This window comes from Equus quagga, chromosome 8, assembly GCF_021613505.1.
Source record: "Equus quagga isolate Etosha38 chromosome 8, UCLA_HA_Equagga_1.0, whole genome shotgun sequence".
Taxonomy (NCBI): Eukaryota; Metazoa; Chordata; class Mammalia; order Perissodactyla; family Equidae; genus Equus; species Equus quagga.
Window position 1 is genome coordinate 17,221,066 of NC_060274.1, and position 17,374 is coordinate 17,238,439.

The 17,374-nt window shown below is 40.1% G+C and overlaps 1 protein-coding gene across 3 annotated transcripts in view; it reads right to left on the minus strand.

Annotated features, from left to right (window-relative positions):
* TAB2 (TGF-beta activated kinase 1 (MAP3K7) binding protein 2) overlaps positions 1 to 14,805 on the minus strand; it is a 78,522-nt gene extending 63,717 nt beyond the window's left edge. For 2 of the 3 annotated variants that reach the window (XM_046669367.1, XM_046669368.1), the window contains exon 1: positions 14,686 to 14,801. The gene's annotated coding sequence lies outside the window, so the exon portion shown is untranslated. Of the gene's footprint in view, positions 1 to 14,685 lie in introns of all 3 variants that reach the window. The other variant, XM_046669369.1, reaches the window with a different exon arrangement.
* Positions 14,806 to 17,374: the final 2,569 nt, after the last annotated feature.

The following is a 17,374-nucleotide window of genomic DNA, read 5'->3' on the forward strand; positions in this document are numbered from 1 at the left end:
AGGCTCTCAACAATAGTTTCAAACACTTTTCACAATACACATAGAGCTACTTCATTTTATGAAGACTTAAGACAAAGCTCTGAAAATTAGTAAGACACATGTGTCTACACTACTATTATAGCCATCTACCTATCAAACATGTATAGTGAAACATATATTATAGTAAATATATATCCCCCAAATTGTCTCCCAACCATATAATTTCTGGTACACTTAATGTCAGATACACAACAGTCTGTTGATAAACAGAACCAATCTAAATTTTCATAAAGTTCTGCACATGCTGGGAGAATCTGTTTTTTTTTGTTAATAAACCTTAAATACATGACAGTAAAAACAAAAAAGGTTGGGCCTGCTCCAGTGGCCTAGTGGTGAAGTTTGGCGTGCTGCGCTTTGGTGGCCCAGCTTTGGTTTCCGGGTGTGGACCTACACCAATCTGCTAGTGGCCATGCTGTGTTGGCAGCCCATATACTTAAAAAAAAAGCCCAACAAAACAGAGGAAGATTGGCACAGATGTTAGCTCAGGGTGAATCTTCCTCAGCCAAAAAACAAACAGAAACAAAAAAGTTAAAGATACTGTTTTTAATAAATATCACTATAATTTCTCATACATCAACTGGACTGGTGACTCTCAAACTTCTATTTCTAGCCTGAACCTCTTGCCTGAATTCCATTTCATGTATCAAATCGTCTATCTGACATCTCCAGTTATATGTCTAACAGGCCTTTCAAAGTTAACATGTCCAAAACTGAATTCTTGATCGCCCAGCCCAAACTTGCTACTTCACCATCTTCCTCAACTCAGTTAACAGTGACTCCCTACCTCCAAGTGCTTGGGCCAAAAATCTTGGAGTCATCCTCAACTTCTCTTTTATGTCTCAGATCTAATTCATCAGCAATTCCTGCCCACAGAGGAACTGAAACATATCCAAAATCTGACCTCTTCTCACCCTTTCCTCTTACTGCCTCTGGCCAAGCCACTATCATCTCTCATTTGGATTACTGCAATAATTTCCAATATGGATTCCCTGATTATATCTTTGCCTCACTCCCATAGTTTATTCCACACAGAGCAGCCAGAGTGAATCTTAAAAAAGGAAAGTTACTATCACTTAACAGTTTAAAGAAGAAAAGCCATAGATCATACCAACTGATGTAGAAAAAGCAACTGACAAAATTCAATATCCAATTATGACAAAAACTCTTAAACTAGGACTAGAAAGGGAACTTTCAACCCGATAAACAGCATCTACAAAGAACCTACAGCTAACATACTTAATGGTGAAAAACTGAACGCTTTCCCCTAAGATCAGGAACAAGACAACCTTATCTGATCTCACCATTCCTAGTAAACAAAGTACTGGAAATACTAGCCACAGCAGTAAGGCAAGAAAAGGAAATAAAAGACATACAGATTGGAAAGGAAGAAATAAAACTGTCTCTATTCAGAGACACATTAGAAAACTCTGAAAGCTACCAAAAAACACTCCTAGAATTGATTATTTTAGCAAGATCTCAGGACACAGGGTCAACTCACAGAAATCAATCATATGGCTATAAACTAGCAACAAACAACTGGAAAGCAAAATCAAAACCAAAATCACTTATAATTGCCCCCAAAAATGTATCTAGGTATAAATCTAAACAAAACACATATAGGATTTGTGTGCTGGAAACTACATGTCTGATGAAAGAAATCAAGACGACCTAAATATAAGGAGAGAGACACTGTGTTCACGGATTGAAAGACTCAACAAAATAAAGCTGTCAATTTTCCTCAAATTGATCTATGTGTGTAATGCAGTTCCTACCAAAATCTCTGTAGGATTTTTTGTAGATTCCAAATTTTGCATGGAAAGAAACTGGAATAGCTAAAACAATTCTGAAAAAGGAGAATTAAAGTGGAGAAATTTCACTACATGACTTTAAGACTTTATATAGCTACGGTAATCAAGACAGTGTAGTAGTGTTGGAGGGAGAGACACAAAGATCAGTGGAACAGAACAGAGAACCCAGAAACAGACCCTCACAAGTACAGCCAACTGATTTTGACAAAGGTACAAAAGCAATTCAAGGGAGAAAGGCTAATTTTTTCAACAAATCATGTTGTAACAACTGGACATCAACAGAAAAAAAATGAACCTCAATCTAAACTTCACACCTTTATATAAAAATTAAGTGAAAATGGATCATACAAGACATAAAGCTTTTAAAAAACTTTTAGAAGAAAATCTTTGGGACCTAAGATTAAGCAAAGAGTTTAGACTTGACAACAAAGGTATAATCCATAAAAGAAAAGATGAATAAATTAGACTTTAACAAAATTAAAATTAAATTTTTTTGCTCTGCAAAAGCCCCTGTTAAGAGGATGAAAAGATAAGCCACAGACCAACAGAAAATATGTGCAAATCAGATACTTAACAAAGGACTTGTATCCATAATAAAGAACTCACTAAACTCAACAAGAAAACAAACAATTCCATTAGAATATGAGCAAAAGACTTGAACAGACACTTCACTACAGAGAATATACAGCCAGCAAAGAAGCACATGAAAATATGCTCAATATCATTGGCCATTAGGGAAATGCAAACTAATGCTATGATGAGCTGTCACTTCACACCTGTATTAGCATGGCTGAAAAAAAAAATACTGACAATACCAAATGTCGACAAGGATGCAGAGAAACAAGATCTCTCATATATTGCTGGTGGGAATGTAAAATGGTGCAGCCACTCTGGAAAAGTGAAAGTTTCTTATAAAGTTAAACATACATTTATCATACAACCTAGCAATTGCACTCTTGGGGATTTATCCTAGAAAGATGAAAATGTATTTTCATATAAAAACCTGTACAAAACTGTTCACAGCAGTTTTATTTGTATAGCCCAAAACTGGGAACCCAAAACTCCTTCAATCAGTCAAGAAGCAAATCATGGTACATGTATACAACAGTATACCTCTTAACATTAAAATGGAATGAACTATTGACACCCGCAACAACTGGGATGCATAACTATGAGTTAAAAAAGTCAATCCCCAAAGAAAACATAATGTATGATTCCACTTATGTAACACCTCTAAGTGATAAAATTATAGTGATAGAGAACAGACCAGTGGTTGCCAGGGTGTAAGGTTGGGGAAAAGATAGGACTTTATGGGGGTAACACAAAGAAGTTTCTTCGTGGTAATGGAACAGTTCTAGCTTTATATCCTGACTATGAAGGTTACACGAATCTATACACATGATAAATTATACAGAACTATACACAGACAGAAAAATCATGTTCTATAAAGTAAGGGGGAAAAAGGCTAACAGATCATGTCCTAAAACCGCTCAGTGGATTCCTATCTCACTCTGAATAAAATTTGAAGTCCTTACTACCATCCAAAGATGCTACATGAAAAGCACATCCACACTCGGACCTCATCTACCCTTCCCCCCTCTCTCAATCTAACTACACTGGCCTTCCTGCTCTTGGAACATGGCAAGCCTGCTCCCACGTAAAGGCCTCTGCATTTGCTATTGCCTCTATTTGGAAAGCGCTTCCCCTTTATCACTTCATTCAGATACCTGCTCAAAAGTCATCTAATCAGAGAAGTTTTCCCTGTCTCCCCCCATATAAAGTGATGGCTTCTTCCTCTTTCTCTCTCCACAGGAACCTTAAAACCAACAAAGAGAACTCAAATATCTTCCTTACGTGTTACTGTCCCTGGTATGTTCTTGTACTGCTGAATGGCAGGCATACAGGATGCACCCAGGTACTCAAGCTAGGGCACATGTGATCCCTACCTTGCCTTACCTCACACTCGGTATTCTCGTCTCAAATTCATCATCTACTCTTCTCCTTAAAAACAGCCTTAATTCAGGTCCATATCAACTCACAAACAGGTTATAAGGCCTGTCCTCCCTCCCAAGCCTGGCTCTTTAAATTTCTCTACAATGCAGCCAGAGAAATCTTTCTAGAATGTTAATTTAAGCATTTGTCTTCCATCATTTGCAGTCAAATCTACTTTACAGAGCATACAAGTATCCTCATGTTCTATCTTCTAATTTTCACTTCACTTCCTATTAACCCACCATGGTGGAACTCGTCATAGTTACTTGAATACATGTGGACTTTCCTACCTCCACGTTGTTTTCTCTGACAGAAATGGGCTCTCTTCTCCCAACCTGTACTTCTCTTTCTTGTCCATCTGACACACATTCAGATTAAGTATCACCTTTCCTATGAAGATTTCCCTGGCGTATCCCTCCATCTCTCACTGAGTCAGACACTCTCTCCTGTAGATTCCTAAAGTGTTTTATGTTTAACCCTATCACTGCATTTGTTACAGAACAGCATACTAGTTTGTATACATCTCCCTTGGGGGCAAGAACTGTATCTTACTGATCTTCCCATCCCCAACACCTAGCAAAGCACCTGGGACACAACAGGAACTCAAAACTAACTCACAACTATTGGAGAAGTGAATTAGATTGACCAAAAAAGAATGTAGAGATGAGACATAGTGGAAGAATGAGTCAGGTCAGATTTCCTGGGTCAGCCAGCTCTTTTGCACAGGTGTGTCATAGATGGCATATCAAACAAACTCTGTGGAGTTTCTTTCCATTCTTTTGATCATGTGACAGCCTATAAAAGCTGAAGTACTGAAGCTTGATCCTGACGCTTGGTTTGGCTAAGATCACCAGTCCAACTTTCCTATGAACCAGTTACCATCCCCCAAAGAGAACTTCTTATTCTATCTGCAGAGCTGGAGCAATGGCTCTCAGTAGTAAATTCAAACTCAGCTCTCATCCTGTAACTCAAGCCACTGTCCATGAGGGGAAAATCTCATGAATAGAATGAGGATGTCTTACTCAGGCCAACCTCAGCTACAAAAAAAATCTCAAAACAACCAATATGTGTCAATACATTTTTATATGTAAAGAAGCAGAATTGTCAACATGGAAATGAGAATTTTTTTTGAAACCTTCATTTCCATGTGTTTATCTTCCCATTTCCTTAGGAAATCATCAAGTGGCAAACAGCACTTAGTCAAGTACAGTTCAGATACACGCTAGTCACAAGGTAAACAGTAAGTTACTGTCAATGCAAATATACAGTGCCTATATTTCCACCAACTTTTGTTTGACAATGATCTCTTACATATCTCCTTGAATACTTTTTCCCTTCAATTCTAGTAACTACTTAACTATGACGCCTGCATATATCTGCTTAAGTTCCAGAGTAGATGCCCATGTTTATCAGGTCACTAATTGCCTTTTAAAAATTAACCAAGCAACTATAGCACAATTTGAGCTCAATGGATTAAAATAGAACACAGTCTATTCTGAATTCTTTTTAAAAAGCAAGTTTTCTTGCTTATATTGCTATCTTCTCTGTAACTATTTTCTAGTGACGACTTAGCACGAATAAAAACCTATGATCAGAAAATGCTAGTATAAAAAGGAAAGAATAAAATACAGAATAGTCCACAGAATGTCAAGAATATGGAAGCAAATATCAATCTTTATCCCACAGATTTGAATATTATTAATTTTTAAAGGGCGGTTTCTTTAATTTAAATTTTCATACAATTGATTATTGGTTTATTTGCTGCATATAAGACAGACTCTTGCAAATGACAAAAGGCAAAATTACCTTGCTGACCTAATTATTACTGGCATTAAGTGACCCGCCCTGAAAAGATATGAAAATGTTAGGTTTTCAAAATAATCGTATTTGATGAAAACAAAAATGAAACTTCTGTGTATATACATATACTCTTTCATACTACATGTTGACTTTGCTAACAGCAAAACTATTCAGCTATAAAAACTAGACTGAAAAGACCAATATGTACCTCACAATTCTTTCTGCAATAATAATGCTATTTATCTGATGATTAATGGCTGAGTCTCCATCACTCTTTCTGCTTCTGGCTTTATTTCACAGACTGCACAAAATCTGCACATGTATAAGACTAATGAGTACGCATTACCTCTAGGATTAGAGATTTCATGTATACGCTACAAAATGTTCTAAACATACTTATTAAAATGCAGGGGTTTTTTGTTTGTTTATTTGTTTTTACCGTTTCAACAGTAACTACAGCAACTGTATTTATATTTCAGTAAAAAGTTATTTGTGCTATAGGCCCAGGAAGAGTTCTGAAGTTTACTGAGTGATTGATGAACAAACAGTATTATCAATATGCTAAAATATTATTTATACAAACAGCATTTAATACTAATTAGTAGAGCAAAATATTCTACAACAATCACACCAGGTCACTCAATGTATTAAGACAAAAAAACTTTTAGGAAAAAGATCAAAGCAAAAAAATCCACAGTTAATCCAGTAACAAACATCAGAAAATTTAACACTATACTCCTTCTAAATGTAAATATGGACATAGAAAAGAGTATTATCAAAATAACGAGAATACATTAAACAGTAATTTAAAACAGAGAAAGTGTAAACATCATTTTACACAGATAAAGTGGTACAAGTTTTGTAGTATTATATTTAACCTCATTTTGAGGTGTTTTCAAAATCTGATCCATGCCGATTTTCTAGTGCTTTCCATACAAAAGAACTAAATTGTGGGTTGTAGACTATTTTCAAATTGAAAACATAGGCTTTTTCACAGGAACGGGTAAGAAAAATACAAAAAATTAGTAATTCGCATGTTTATTTTGTGATTAAGAAAGTAACGGTATGCTTTATTTCATCCTTGGTTTAAATAGTTACAGTAAATTAAACATTATAGAAATTATTTCCTTTTCATTCTCTTTGTTGAGGGAAAATGAAGTGAACAGGTACCCTGAAGGAAAAACCTAACAAAGCAACATTCCAAATGTAAAATTACTTCCCATGATTTAAGCTACGTCTAATGTAACCAGAACAAGAACTTGCCTTGTTCCATTTGAAAGCTTCATACTTTTAAAAATTAAACTTTACTAAATAGAAGGTACTCAAAATGAAGCTAATACAAGAGAGTTACAGGGAAGAAAAGTTGTCCTGAAAAGCACAGGACATCATAGGACATATTTTACATTTTGACTACTTCCTGCTTACTGATGCCCACTAAGTTCCAGGTAGGTACTGTGTTAGGTAACATGAGAAATACAAATATAATGAAACCACCATGCAGAGTAGGTATTACTATACATATGCATTTTTCTAAAGGAAAGCTCTAGGCTCAAAGAGTTTGAGTGATTAGCCTAAGACCACGAAGCTATAGTTAGAAATAGAACTCGATTTTAACTTGGACTCATCTGACTTTAAAGCCTAGGCCTTTTCTTATTATACCTCACTGACTCCCAAAATGGTAAAATTAAGCTACTTAGTTAAAGCGGTGGAGGTTGACAAGTTAACAGAGACCAACTCAAAGTCAAAAGTACTATTTTCTTCAGTTGCTGAGAGAATTAAAACTAGGTAAACTCCCTTCTACTCCTAAATCCCCAGTTCATGTCGGAATTATGGTTTTTGTTGATTTCTCTGACTAAACAAAACTTGCCCATGGTCAAGTTTTTTTTTTGGCCAGCAAGGTCAAGTTGCTGATTTCAAGATTTTCTTTGTATTGCCAAGTATCTTCTCTCATTGATAGGGAATGGAAAAGCAGTGCACCGAATTGCCATTGGCTCTATACTGATGAAACAAGCAGTATCTTTGGCCTGCCTGCCTGGCAAACTGACAGGAAGCAAACTGGTGATATGCTCAATTTTGCTAACACTAAAAACGGTTAACATTAAGATATTAAAGGTCAAAAGAAATTTTCCTTAATATAAATGTCACAGTAAAATGTTAAGCTAAATCTCAAAGTAAGACTACTATTTAATAATTTAGATCAAAGCATAATTAAAATAAACCAGGGAATAAGCAGAATTTACTAACCAGAAATTACTTTTATACCTTCCTCACCTTTTTGGCAAAAAGTCACTGTCATTTCCCCAGAATCTGTCTTCTCCACCAGCCAAAAAGGCAAGTTACATGGTCAGAATTACCCCCTGGAAACGTTCAAGTGCCTGACATAGCACTATCTCTGTAAGACACCCAGGAGCGTGGCAGTGCTTTCACCTTGGTGTTTCAGAGCAAGGCTGGGTGAGGGCTGGGTGCAGGGATCACACACTTCAACGGATTAATTCTTTTGAATAATTCTACTAATAACAATCAGAGTTCATATATTTCCACCAAAATTTCTGTTAAATTCTATATATCTTTATTCTTGCTTCTCCTCTCTGTCTCTCTCTGTAGGACCTTTCCAACCTCCACTTTATTATCTGGCTTCTGTGACTTGTACTAGGACTGTTTTTATTTTTCTTCTTAAGTGAAACAAGGATGCCATTTTCTTTACCAAGGCAATTAAAAGACTATAAATTTTTATAATGCCCTCATCTATGTTTTACCTGTTTGTGGATAAATTAGACTTTCTTTCTGAAGCCACTCAAATTGACACTCTGGAACAGTCTCTCTTCCCAGTGGTAGGTTGTCACAGTTCAAAACAAGCAAACAAACAAAAAACTCACTAGAGTATCAAAATGTTCAATTGGGGGCCAGCCCGGTGGTGTAGTGGTTAAGTTTGCACGCTCCACTTGAGCCACCTGGGGCTCGCAGGTTCGGATCCTGGGTGCAGATCTACACACAGCTCATCAAGCCATGGTACGGCAGTATCCCATATACAAAACAAAGGAAGACTGGCACAGATGTTAGCTCAGGGACAATCTTCCTTAAGTAAAAGGAACAAGATTGGCAATGGATGTTAGCTCAGGACCCATCTTCCTCACCAAAAAAAAATAATAATAAAATATTTAATTGCATGTATTTCTATCTCATTTCTAAAATAGTATTGTGTCACAACAAACTTCAATATAAAGCAACTTGTTCCTATACATCTTCGTGGGGAATTTTTTAAAAAGCCAAGAAATATTTTGTGTAAATGACTAAAGGTCTCAGAAGTTAAGGGAAGTCTTAAGTTTTAGAAAAGCTACAATTATTATTCATCAGGTACAGGATAACTTGCCACAGAACAGGAATGAGCTGACTGCTGCTAAGATGTAAACATCTGAAAAATGGTTACTCTTATAAAGCAGGGTGGGGCAGGGTGGGATGTTCTGCCGTTTCTGTGAAAACACCAATATTCCCCACATCACAGGAATGTAAGAAAGTGAGCCATTTAATTCATAAAGCCAGTATAAATCTACAGTTTCTTTGAAATTGCCTTAAAGAGATAAGATAAACTTGTCTTTTAACAGTTAAGAGGATATAATTATGCGTGGATTATTTCTTCTACCTTGCTTTTTAAAACTGATACTCACTTTTTTACTTTACTGTCAACAACTTCATAGGATAGGTTAACGAATACTAATCTAGCTGGAAATAATCAATTTCTTCCTTTCAATTTCTAGGATATTTTTCAGATTCTTGGCTAGACTAAAAAAAAATGGCATTCAGAAGACTTCACATCTTAGTCTGTGCCTAAAACTAGCGATTCAAAGACTTAAGTCCGGTGTAGCTACTTTTGAAACTCAGAAGGTGCTTATGACCAAAAAGAGTTGCAATACACAGAAAAACTATCAGTGAGAACCAGGCAACACTTAACACACAGAACTACTTCTTGAGCTCCTAAATACAGGCCAACCACTGAAGATATGGTGAAGTCAAGACTGAAAGGAAAATCAGACATGATGTGTCCTTGACAAACTCAATTTAGTGATTGTCCAGTCTAAATATGAAAAACAAATACGGCAATTTGATTGGCTATTCCACTCTTCTTCAGAAAACCCATCCAGAATTTGCATTATTTTCTATCTTCGTAAAAGTTTTCCTTAATATTTGCTAATTTTTTGGATTACCCCTCTTCACACAATAAAGGAGTAATAAATAATGACAAAAGCAAACATTTATTTACTACTTACAATACGCCAGGCACTGTACTAAATGTTTTATAAGTATTTCCATGCGTTAGAATCTTACACAACGCTTGTATCTACTTGTCAAAATGTTGAGATCCAACTCATCAACCTATATGCCAAGATATGTCACAACGTTCTTTCACTAGAAAAAGACTGCAGGTTTACTCCTGATAGCAGTGACCAGGTAACACGTACAAACTCCCCAGAAAGCACCAGTGATCTGAAGTTACAGTTGCGTGTTAATTGCCCTTATGCTCTCAGACAAGACTGCTTTAGTGGTTAACAAATGTCCATCAAACAGTGTCCCACACAGCACTATGACAGGTTCTTGTAAGGCTCACCAACTTCAACTATGCTTTATACAACTCCAGATAAGCAACAAAAAACTTGCAATCTACTAAGCCCCTTGTATATATCAGATAATTTACACAAAATGCATAATTTATCATCACAACAGCCTTATAGATATTATATTCATTTCACAGAGAAAAAAACAAGCTCAGAGAGGCTGAGAAATTGTAACTGGCCTCAAATCACAAAGCTAATGAGTGGCAAAACCCTGATTCAAACCAGGATAGCAGACTCCAAATTTTCTGTTGAGCCACAAAGCAGCTTTCTGCTGCTTTTCTGCTTTTAAACTCTGTAACTGTGAAGTACAAACACAATTGTGTTCCCAAGTTATGAGGTGTATTCTTAACCAAAGAAAAAATTTATGTATGGGACAGTTGTTTTTGAAATCAAGAGTAATATCCATTATGCAGGTTTTAAATGAGTAAACATGCAGTCTATTCCCCAACCCCTTTTTCGTTTTACTTTTCTCCACAGTACTTTTTCTCCCAGACACACTACATTTTACTCATTTATGATGTGTTCCACTACTAAAATGTAAACTACATACATGAGGACAGAAATTGTGTCTCCTATTCACTGCTGCCATCTCCAGCATCTTCACGGTCCCTGGCACAGACTAAGTGCTCAATAAATATTTGTGAAATGAATGAAAGATTGGCACCCAGCAGGCATTCAGTAAATGCTGGTTTCTTTTTCTTTCCTTTACTATGCAGGAAACACTAAAAAGGCTACCATTAAGATATTAAAGGTCAAAAGAAATGTACCACTCCCTGGATTTTCAACTGGAAGAGATGATTAGAGATGCATTAGAATTTCTTATTAAACTTCTACATTAAAAATGTTAAGAGGCAAATCAAAAAGATACATTCAGCAAAGCCTCATTTATCAAGCATCATCAGGAGATAGAGGGGTCTACATAAGCTATATTTTGAAGGAATGCACTTTTAAGTGCCAAAGCTTTAATCCATTTTCATACAGATCTTTTACTGATATTAATATACACAATTTTACTTTGTGGCAATTCTGACTTGGCTCTCCTTCTGAAACATCAACTTGTCAGCTGACACCTCTTACTGGGTTTTTAACAGTAGTTCATTCCTTTTCTGAGGATTAAGAAATTAGAAATTAGGCATATTCGGTAAAATGAGTCAACGAAAACCAAAGTGAAAAGTCAAGAGAAATGTATAACTTCATTGCTAGAAGGCTAGCAGTAAGTACTACTTAGTACTAAACATTGTGTTCTGAGGGACAGAATACATAGAAAACAGAGAAGACGACAGTCATTCTTAATCCCTGACTATCAAGATCATAGTCAAGTTGAGTGGTTAAAGAGAAGGTAAAAAGTACAGAACTGCTACCCCTCAGAGCACTTACTCAAGTATTTTTAGCTTTCTGATTCAGCAACAATCTTTGATTATTTAGGATCAGAATCATAATAAATGAAATGTTAAAATACTATAAGTATTTTGGAAATATGAGCCAGAGGTAAATATATCTGAGCACACACAGAAATTTCATACAATTTCAATGTCTCCAGATCCTTACCATCTTAATACAGAAGGTTCAAAATACAATGACACGTAGATTGTTAGAGTCTATCAAAAGATTCAGAGCAATTCTCCTTAGTGCCATTCAGCCCGATCATCTTCCTATGCTTGGCAGCCACCACTACCCACATCTCCACATTCCTAGCTGCCTAAAACTGTTCATCTAATCCTTTACCAGCATCTAATCCCCTATCTTCTCCTCCTTACTACTGTTTTGCCCCAACATTCACATTTGCCTCTGCTATTACCTCATAATCCTTCTACTATAGAGTCCTAATCTTAGATGGATCAAATAAAGACGACATAAGTGAAACAAACGAAAAGGGCTATTACTCTTCTCCTCTGGGTCATGGGAGTCTGACCAGGGAGAGAATGGACTTCAAGTCTTTCTGAATTATATTTAATTTACAAAATCTATATATTGTAAAAATTATCAGGAATTTATTTTCAAAACATCTATAACAAGCAAAAAATCCCCCTTTAAAGGATGCTACCATTAAAAAATAAACTTTTAGTCTTGATCAGTTTATATAACTAAAATTTTAGAAAATTCAGACATTCCTCAAGCACTTTTTGGCCTGAAACTCAAGTTTCATGTAAATGGTCTACATTACACCTATTTTTCAAAGTGCAGCATGTCCAAAGACACATACGTACATTTCATCCTAAATAGTATTTTGAGAAAAGAATTTTCCTTACAGGGAAAACTACAGAAGTAGAATAAACTTTCATTTTTGTCCAGATACAAGAGTAATCATGTCAAGACATTTACCCAAGTGTAATGTGTTACCAATACTAAAGGAGCAACACTCAGTAATGACCTAATTGGGGATGTGGGTAGTGTCTACTTAACTCTGCAGAGTTTAAAAACCTCATTTCATTAGATGTACTAATTGGATGCAAGTCTTAAACAATATCCTTAGCTGAAGGTGAGCATTCTTTCCACTAGACAGAAGACCAAATATAGGTGCTATTTCAATCAAATGGGATTGATTTAAGTTAAAATTTATTTTTTCAGGAAATCTGTATCAGATGAAACTCTGATCCTTTACCCACTTCTTAATGAGTTACAAAACCACAGGTTCTTCTTATGTGACAGTTCACTAAAGAGGGCTGAATGGCTACATTTCATCAGTGTCCTTTGAGAATACTTTTAAACTCAGGAAAAGTTATTCCACACACCCCAGAGAAAGATGAAATAATGAAGTATGTTCAGTGGATGACTTACTCATCTAATTAACACATTCAACTTTCAGTTGATCCTTTAAAGATTTAAACCTTAGGCACCCCCTATTAGAAACTGATTCGATTTAAGGGGGAAAAACCCCCACAGAAGTTCTGAATCACTGGAATTTTTGTTCTATTTCCTGTTAACACACTGATAGTAACATCATTCAATATACCCGTTCCACACACAGTTTTTAAAAGCTATAAGATCCCTTTTAAACTAGCTTGGCCCTAATTTAATTTGTAGCTTATTTATCTGACAATTCCTTCCATTGTTTCTAATTTAAGTGCTTAGCCAAAGCTTACACTAAGATGAACAGCGTGTCTTCCTTTATTACAAAATGCAATGGTTTCAAAATCTAGAGTTTCAAACTGTCAGGGTTTAAAATGAATCACGATTTCACTGTCACAAAGAATTTAAAGGTATTTTAAAAAATACTCTGCTACTGTACGAAGAGTGTGGTAAGCAGCAGTACTGTAAAAACTGAAAGCAAAAACTGGATTCTGTGCCCACCAAAATTCCAGGCCAAATCTGAAACTGCATAATGAGCAACATACCCTTCCGAGTGAGCTAAAACACAAACTAATTCCTTTTATAAAATGTGAATCAATCCGACCCTAAAACTTGACACTTTCCAAACTTACCTAAAACCAGACAAAATGGATGCAAAATTACACTGCCTCCCTGTTGCCTCGAATATGACTTTAGTGTTCAAGAACTTTCCAATGAATAAAGGCACTGAAAACAGCCTCGCATTGGGGACCTTGATTTCACGAACTCTTGAGAAACCTCGGTGAAGCCGCAAACTCCCTCCGCTCTCCTGGAAACCCCTCTTATCAGAAGCATTTGAAGAATTTCTCCCCGACAATTAAGATGACTTGAAGAATGGAAATCTAACATCTCAAATATACTATATATGGAAGGAAACATGGCCAAACACATAAATACAAACTCACACGGTCTCTGACACTTTGGTATACCACTCTGCCCGGGCAACCCCACAGCATCAGCAGCAGAAAGATACACCTGTCACCTGTTTAGCCCGACCCAGACCCTTTCAGCCTCCCTGCCACAATCACAATCTCCGAGTCGGAGGTCGATGGGACCAGAAAACTGGAATGAGCCTGTGAGATCTAGGGGGCCGCCTAGTCACAGCGGGGCTTGCTCCCCACTTCCAGGTGGCTGCAGAAAAGCAGCGCTGGAAAGGGAACGACCATCTCCCTCTGACCCCCACACACCTCACTCGGTCTGTCCTCCCACTGCCCTCGCCCCTAAGTCATCTTCATCCGACCACGGCTCCCCAAAAGGAGTCTTCCTTCCCCCACCCCCCTCGCACACATGCCAGAGGGGCGGGCCGGGGGCACCGGTGCAGGCAGGGGCCCTCCCCCACCCAGCTCTCCCCCTCCCCCTCCACACACGCTCCCCGGAGCCCAGGCCCGGCCCGATGCTCCCCACCCCCACGCGGCTGGAGGACTTGGGGGGCCTCCCTCTCCGCCTCGCACTGGGGGAAGGAAGGAGGCGGAGGGAGGAAGAGCGAGAGGAAGAAGCGGACGCCCCGCAGGGGCCTCGCGCGGCGGCAGAGCCCCTTCCAGACGGAGGGGGTGCGGGGAGAGCCGGGACGGGGGCGCCGCCGCGGCCCGGCAGCGCTGTCCGCTTACCCTTCGCCGCCGCCGCCGCTTCCCCCTCCTCCTCCTCGGCCGCCGCCGCCGCCTCTCCCACTAGGGCAGCCGTCTCCACCGTCGCCGCCGCCTCCACCACCACGGCCGCCGCCAGCGCCGCCGCCGCCTCCGATTCCGCCCGGCAGGGGGGACACCTCAGCCCGCCCGCCCTCCCCGCTCAGCCCCTCCGCTCGGCCGCCGCCGCCACCTCCCTCCGGCCGCCGCCGCCGCCGCCGCCGCCGCTCGTGGCTGAGGGGGAGGGGTGGGGGTCGGGCTGGGGCGCCCCGCCGGCGGCTGCTGCGGCTCCCGAACGCGGGCTGGGTGGCTCCTCGGCCGCCGCTCGCTCGGCCTCCCGCCCTCCCTCGGCCCCCACCCCCCTCGCGCTCGCCTGCCCTCCCCCCACCCCCCCAGCTCTCGCTCGCTCTCGCCGCCGCTCCGCCAGCCCAGTGCAAATCAAAATACTGTCACACAATATGGCGGCGCGACGGCCGGCAAACACCGCGAGATCTGCGGCCGCGGCCGAGGCGGCGGCTGTGACGAGGCCTCCCCCGGCCGGGCGGCGGCGGCGGCGGTGGCGCGGAGATGCTCTGCCTCCGCCTCGCCCCCTCCCCCGGCGCGCTCCCTCGCTCGCAGGCTCCCCGCCCGCGCGCGGAGCTGGAGGGAAGGCGCGGACCGGCGCGGACAGGCGCGCGAGCGGGGGCGCCGGGGCCGAAGGCCGGGAGCGCCTGGGAGCCTGCTTTTGTCTGCCCCGGGCCGCCGGCGCTCGGAGGGGGCGTGGGCGCAGGAGAGGGGCAGGTTGTCCCCGCCGCGGGGCCGGTCGCGGTGTGGCCCGCGGGGAGGAAGCAGCTGGAGCTCCCGTCGCTCGGCCCGTCCGGAAGCGGGCGGCGGGTCCCCGGGGCGGGGGCCTCGTGCTCGGGCCGGGGGCGGACTCGACCCCGCGGGGCTGCGGCCGCCTCCGGGCCGGGCCGCGCGGCGAGGGCAGCAGGTGGGCCCGCGGCGGCGGCGAGTGTCGGGCCGCGGCGGGGCGGGGACACACCCCCTTGGAGGCCGGCGGCGCGGCGGCCGCCAGCCCCGGGGGGACCGTGGAGGAGCCCAGAGTCGCCCCCGGCGTGTGCGGGAGGCGTCCTGGCAGCCTCGCAGCTCGCAGCTCCCAGACTGGAGAAAAGCGTCGGGCTCTGAGTTTTTCTGGAGCGCTTGGGAAAAAAGATCTAAATGCTGCAAGGGTTTTGTTGTTTCGATTTTATTTTAATTGCACGTTCCTAGAAGTCTTCGAAGCAGAGCCAAAGACACTTTAACTTGGTGGGGGGGAGAAGGAGAGCCTTCTGTTTCTATCTTCTTAAAGAAATATTTGTTGAATTGCCCCCGAGAAAAAAACGTGTGTAACCCTTAGACATTTCTCACAGTGTAAAATATTTGTTTAAACATTCTGGCACTTTCATGGTGTCCAAGAGACTACGGCATTTTTCTGTCCCTGTCCAAAATGTCCATATCGCTGCCAGTTTCTTCCTTGAAACAATTCTTCCTTACTCCCCAGAAAAGTCCTGAAGGACCATTTTTGTTCTGTTTCCAATGTGAGCGCTCTAGCTACAGTGACAGCCTTTTTTTTAAAGTATCTTTTCAGAAGTACGGGCTTCCCTACAGTTAAGGAACTTAATTCTTTTCTTTTTCCCTCACTCATCATCTAAAAATACCTGAAATCTTGGGATATAGCACCAATTCAAAAGCTTTATCACTTCTAAAGTCAAAAGTACTTATTAATTACAATATCAGAATTTAAGTATTTTCTCTCCGTTGTCGATATGAGAGATAAATTAAATTAGAATTTAAAAAATGGAAAGTCTGTGGTTTTAATTTACTCCCTGGTTGGTAATAAGAAATGACTAAACCTTAAAACTTTACAGTAGTCCTGTCTGAGGAATTATTTCCAGACTCAATGTTAAAATAATTGATGAAATGAGTTTAGGGAAATTGAATTCATCATTAAGTAAATTTCACTTGTCTTTGAAAGCATTATAAAGCACAGAGCCAACAATTGCTTTTGAAATGGTAGAAGTTTGTATAGTATACAGAAATATTTTTAGAAATTTATTTAATGATATGTATATGTACACATTTTAATAGAAGTATCATGCTTTATAAACTTACAAATATGATAGCTGTGAATAGGTCAAGTCTAAGAACCAGAGAAAGTATGGATAATGATATATTCTTGCATCAATACCGAAGATCTTTAACCTGGATCTAATGAGGAAGCATCAGACAAACCCAAATACAGGAAAATTGTATAAAATAACTGGCCTGTATTCTTAAAACACTGTCAGTGTCATAAAAGACAAAACAAAACTGCAGATTAAAGGCAACTAAAGAGATATGATGAGTTAATGCAACATGTAGCCCTGAACTGGGTCCTTTATTGGAGGAAAAAAATGCTATCGAGGACATTATTGGGATAATTGATACAGTTGGAATATGGACTATGGGTAAAACTATTGTATCCATGTTAAATTTCCTGAATATGTTATGTGTGAGAATATCCATGTTCATTACAAAACATACTGAAATATTAAGGGTTAAGGAGATACTATGTATGCAATTTTCTCCCAGATGGTTCAGAAAAAATAAATTATACACACACACACACACATACATGCACATCTTTCACATCTCCCATGTACATATACAGAGAGAT